Below are 6,000 nucleotides of genomic sequence, written 5' to 3' on the forward strand. Positions count from 1 at the left end.
CCTGTTGGGATTCCCCTGCAGCATCACAAAAACACGGAAGTCCGGTGCTTCGGGTGGCAATAGGGGTGACTTTTGGGCTTGCACACATTAATCGCTTTTCCATTGATTCCTATGGGAAACATTGTTTCGTCTTACAAACTTTTCACCTTAAGAACCTCATCCCGGAACCAATTAAGTTTGTAAGACAAGGTATCACTGTAATTTGTTTGAAAAAGGAGGTGCATTTTTCTTTCTTGTCCAAGGAGCTGCTGATACAATTCTACAGAGGAATCATTGAGTCTCTCATCTGCACCTCTTTCACTGTCTGATATGGTTCTGCAACCCAACAAGACCCATACAGACTTCAGAGGATAATCAGAACTGCAGAAAAAACAATTACTGCTAACATGCCTTCCATTGAGGTCCTGCATACTGCAAGAGTCAAAAAATGGGCTGTGAAAATATTTACTGACCCCTCACATCTTGGACATAAACTGTTTCAACTCCTGCCATCAAAATGTCGCTACAGACCACTGCACACCAAGACAACTAGCCACAAGAACAGTTTTTCCCCAAACGCCATCACTCTGCTAAACAAATAATTCCCTCAACACTGTCAAACTATTTACTAAGCCTGCACTACTATTACTACAAGTTTTTTTTCTCATAATTCCTATCACCCATTTCCTCCCACTTATGACTCTATAACTGTAACTTGTTGCTTGTATGTTTAAGATTTTTATTAATATTGATTGTTTCATCAAACTGTTGGGAGCATTCACAAACATTTGTGTACAGTTTATGGAGAATCTGCAGTCGACAGAAGTACGGTTAGTCGCGGAAGACATTTTGATGATGACAAAGAAGTGATTCGCACAGTGCAGAAATGGCTTCGTAACCAGAACAAGGAGTGGTACCGAGAGGGCATAAACACCCTTGTGTCTTGCTGAAGGAAGGCCATAGAACAGGATGGAGATTACATGGAAAAATAGGGAGTGTAGAAGAAACATCATTCTTTCTTGTGTGAAAGTTTTCATTGTGTGCAATAAATAATTGTTGAAGAAAAAAAATGTGGTGCATTACTTTCTGAGTGGCCCTCGTATAAATACAAGCATAAAGTTACAGTCATTAGAAGGAGGAGATGGGTGATAGAATGATGAAAAAAACTAATACTAAACTAACTAGGTATGCCCATGTCACACCAACACTCTGCAGTCTGCATTGGTTGCCGATCAGTTTCCAGTCACAATTCAAAGTGTTGGTCATGACCTATAAAGCCCTTCATAGCATCGGGCCAGAATATCTCCGGGACTGCCTTCTGCCGCACGAATCCCAGCGACCAGTTAGGTCCCACAGAGTTGGCCTTCTCCGGGTCCCGTCGACTAAACAATGTCATCTGGCGGGACCCAGGGGAAGAGCCTTCTCTGTGGCGGCCCCGACCCTCTGGAATCAGCTCCCCCCCAGAGATTAGAATTGCCCCACCCTCCTTGCCTTTCGTAAACTTCTTAAAACCCACCTCTGCCGCCAGGCATGGGGGAACTGAGACATCTCCCCCGGGCCTATACAGTTTATGCATGGTGTGTTTGTGTGTATGTTTTCTTTTAATAAGGGTTTTTTAGTGACTTTTAATTATTAGATTTGTTATATATCGTGTTATTATTGTTGTGAGCCGCCCTGGGTCTACGGAAAGGGGCGGCATACAAATCTAATAAATAACATTATTATTATTATTATTATTATTATTATTATTATTATTATTAATTGGATTTGTATGCCGCCCCTCTCCGTGGACTCGGGGCGGCTAACAACAGTAACAAAAAACAGAATGTAAAAATCCAATACTACAACAGCTAAAAACACTTGTTATAAAACCAATCATACATACAAACATACCATGCATAAATTGTAGAAGCCTAGGGGGAAATATTATCTTAATTCCCCCATGCCTGGAGGGTGGGGGCTATTCTAATCTCTGGGGGGAGTTGGTTCCAGAGGGCTGGGGCCACCACAGAGAAAGCTCTTCCCCTGGGCCCCACCAACCCACATTGTTTAGTTGACGGGACCTGGAGAAGGCCCATTCTGTGGGACCTAACTGGTCGCTGGGATTCGTGTGGCAGAAGGCGGTCCCTGAGATATAATAATAATAATAATAATAATAATAATAATAATAATAATAATAATAGCAATAGTAGTGCAGACTTAGTAAATAGCTTGACAATGTTGAGGGAATTATTTGTTTAGCTGAGTGATGGCGTTCGAAAACAAAACTGTTCCGGTGTCCAGTTGTCTTGGTGTGCAGTGCTCTATAGGGAAGTTTTGAGAGTAGGAGTTAAAACAGTTTATGTCCAGGATGTGAGGGATCTGTAAATATTTTCACAGCCCTTTTTTTGATGCAGGTCCTCAATGGAAGGCAGGTTGAAGGCAGGGAAGAGCCTTCTCTGTGGCGGCACCGGCTCTCTGGAACCAACTCCCCCCGGAGATTAGAACTGCCCCTACTCTTCCTGCCTTCCGAAAACTCCTTAAGACCCACCTTTGCCGTCAGGCATGGGGAAACTAAACATCTCCCCTGGGCACGTTAAATTTATATATGGTATGTTTGTGTGTTTGCTATTACATGGGGTTTTCTTAAATCGTTAAATATTTTAATTAATTGGATTGTTGTGACTGTTTTACTTGTTGTGAGCCGCCCCGAGTCTTCGGAGAGGGGCGGCATACAAGTCCAACTAATTAATAAATAAATAGATAGATAGATAGATAGATAGATAGATAGATAGATAGATAGATAGATAGATAGATGTTTTGAATAAATCTGGAAAACAAGAGACTTGAAGGCAACGCCAGCATAAGATGGCCTTCGTAACCATGATGCATTCATTTCTCTGGGGTTTCATCACAGGTCCCTTTGGGTCCTGAGCTTCTCCCTTTTTTATTTGAATGTCAACTTTTATCTAGCATGCCTCAATTCTTTCCTTTTCTCCTCTTCTCCTAGGTAGCTGTATGTCATCCTCCTGGCTCTGGAGCACTCCCCATTCCTTTGCTCCACCGGCCTTAGTTGTCTTCTCTCTTCACAACTCCAGTGAATTCCACAACTGGTTGCCTCTAGGGTCATCCCCAACCCAACTTACCAAGACCTTTCCCTCCTGTATTGGCTTGCTGCTTTGAAGTCCACTGCTTCTCAGAGAGGGAAGACAACCTTCTCACCATTGGCCTTCCGCCGAGATCTAGCGACCATGAAGGATTCTAACTCCTGAGCTCAGCTCAAGCTGCATTTATAGTAGGGCTCCTTTCTGAAGCTCTTCCCCTTTAAAAGACTCTCCTTGGGCTTTGGGAAATAATAAAAAAACCTCCTTGAGTCAAATTCTTCTCTTGGTGGCTGCATCCATGAAGTCCTCTCAACAGCTTTCAAAAAAAGCAGTTTGCTTGCGTTGCAAAATTTTCAATCTAGTATACCATCCAGGCAAGGGTTACACTTACCGGGATTGTTGTGGGCGCACGCTTGCCTGTCAGCACGAGATTTTGCTTCTGCGTATGTGCAGCAAGTGAAATATCACATGTGGATGCTCTTGCATGTGAGATTTTGCCAATTTTTGCCAATTTGTTTGCTTCTGCACATGCGCAGAAGCAAAAAACCCACCAAAAATTGAATTGGGGCACAGAGATGTGCATGTGTTAGTATGTCTCGGTGCAGCCTTGTGCGAAACAGTCAACATACACACAGCAGACTTATAGCAGCGGTGTAGATGTGTGATCCAGCCAGTAAAAGACACAGATAGCAGTGATGGCGAACCTATGGCACGGGTGCCACAGGTGCAGGCGAAGCCATATCTGCTGGTACGTGAGCTGTTGCGTTAGCTCAGCTCCAGTGTGCATGTGTGTGCCAGCCAGTTTGTTTATGTTTATTTAGATTTGTATGCCGCCCCTCTCCGCAGACTCGGGGCGGCTCAATTGATCTTTGGCTCACACAGAGGTTCTAGGAGGGCGTTTTTGGCTTCCAGAGAGCCTCGGAGGGGCTCCAGGGAAGCCTTTGGAGCCTAGGGAGGGTGAAACACGAGCCTACTGGGCCCATCAGAAGTTGGGAAACAGGCCGTTTCCAGCCTCTAGAGGGCCTCCTGGGGGGGCTGTTTTCACCCTCCCCAAGCATTGAATTATGGGTGTGGGTACTCGCACATGTGGGATAGTGCCCCCCCCCACTCTTTCGGCATCCAAGGAAAAAAAGGTTTGCCATCACTGATCTATACTGTCTCCCTTGTTTTTCATTATCAGCAAAAATACATTATATACAGATATAGAATAGAATAGAATAGAATAGAATAGAATTTTATTGTCCAAGAGTGATTGGACACACAAGGAATTTGTCTTGGTGCATATGCTCTCAACGTACATAAAATAAAATATACATTTGTCAAGAATCATGTGGTACAACACTTAATGATTGTCATAGGAGTCAAATAAGCAATGAAGAAGCAATATTAATAAAAATCTTAGGATATACGCAACAAGTTACAGTCATATAGTCAACATGGGAGGAAATGGGTGATAGGAATGATGAGAAAAACTAGTGCAGATTTAGTAGAAAGTCTGACAGTGTTGGAGGGAATTATTTGTTTAGTAGAGTGATGGCGTTCGGGGAAAAACTGTTCTTGTGTCTAGTTGTCTTGGTGTGCAGTGCTTTGTAGCGACGTTTTGAGGGTAGGAGTTGAAACAATTTGTGTCCAGGATGTGAGGGGTCAATAAATGTTTTACCTGCCCTCTTTTTGACTCGTGCAGTATACAGGTCCTCAATGGAAGGCAGGTTGGCAGCAATTGTTTTTTCTGCAATTCTGATTATCCTCTGAAGTCTGTGTCGATCCTGTTGGGTTGCAGCACCAAACAATAAACAATAAATAAAAATATATTTATTTTAACGTCCTGCCGGTCAATGACTACTTCAGCTTCAACCGCAACAACACAAGAGCACGTAACAGATTCAAACTTAATATTAACCGCTCCAAACTTGACTGTAAAAAATATGACTTCAGCAACCGAGTTGTCGCAGCGTGGAACTCATTACCGGACTCAATTGTGTCAACCCCTAACCCCCAACACTTCTCCCTTAGACTCTCCACGATTGACCTCTCCAGGTTCCTAAGAAGTCAGTAAGGGGCGCGCATAAGTGCACTAGTGTGCCTTTTGCCCCCTGTCCAATTGTCTTTCCTTTATCTCATATCAATAAACAAAAGATCCACCCTCTCAGCAAAATTGCCTTTCCCATTTGCTGCTGCTGATAGACAGCTTGCCCTGCCATCTTCTGCAGATCCCTTTCTTGCTGGATGTGATCTCATCCGCCGATGAGCTCTAAAGAGGAAGCTTTGCAATGTTAGAGGTTGAAGAAAAGCTGCTTTGCTGCTGCTGCTTCGTTGGTGGTTTTTTTGGTAAAAATCTGCAGAGGAAGAGTTTTTCTTTTTTCCTTCTTTTTTTTCCTATGGCCGCTGGTAGACGACAGTTATTTTCCCACTGAGCTGAGATGAAAGGGTTACTTGTGCCCCTATGGAAGAAAAGTTCAAAGAGGAGAAGGGAGGGAGGGGGGGAGAGACAGAGGGAGGAGGGTCTCTCTTGGAACAGGATGATAAATAATGCAATCTTCATAGGCTGACAAGTGATTTTTTCAGAGTTCCCCAAGGGCCTGGGGTTTTTAATAGCTGCAAAACCGGTGTTGCAGTTGCAGAAATCTTGTTGGCTGACAGAATGGGGAGTTGCGAGCATCCTCAAACGTGTCACAGGCAGAGGGGAGCAGCAGGCAGAAATGAAGATACGTGTGCAGCTCCAGCTGATCGGCGGCTGTCACTTCCTGGATTACTGGTCTTGGCTCGGCTCTCTTTTTTCCCCCTGCTGCTGCATCTGCGCTCCTTGCTTTTTTCCTCTTTCCTCCTTCCTGGCCTCGGCTGAGCTTCCCTCTCTCCTGTCCCGCTCCCCTCCAGCCTCACGCGGCCACCTCCCACCTGAGGTGCAAGCAGAAGGCGTGAATGGAAGTGGCGCTGGCAG

The 6,000-nt window shown here is 44.4% G+C and overlaps 1 protein-coding gene across 1 annotated transcript in view; it reads left to right on the top strand.

Moving 5' to 3' along the window:
- The window catches only part of LOC139173990 (phospholemman-like), a 42,587-nt gene extending 39,250 nt beyond the window's left edge, over positions 1 to 3,337 (top strand). Inside the window, exon 8 of the mRNA XM_070763981.1 lies at positions 2,969 to 3,337. The gene's annotated coding sequence lies outside the window, so the exon portion shown is untranslated. The remainder of the gene's footprint in view (positions 1 to 2,968) is intronic.
- Positions 3,338 to 6,000: the final 2,663 nt, after the last annotated feature.

The sequence above is a fragment of the Erythrolamprus reginae genome, chromosome 11, assembly GCF_031021105.1.
Source record: "Erythrolamprus reginae isolate rEryReg1 chromosome 11, rEryReg1.hap1, whole genome shotgun sequence".
Classification (NCBI taxonomy): Eukaryota; Metazoa; Chordata; class Lepidosauria; order Squamata; family Dipsadidae; genus Erythrolamprus; species Erythrolamprus reginae.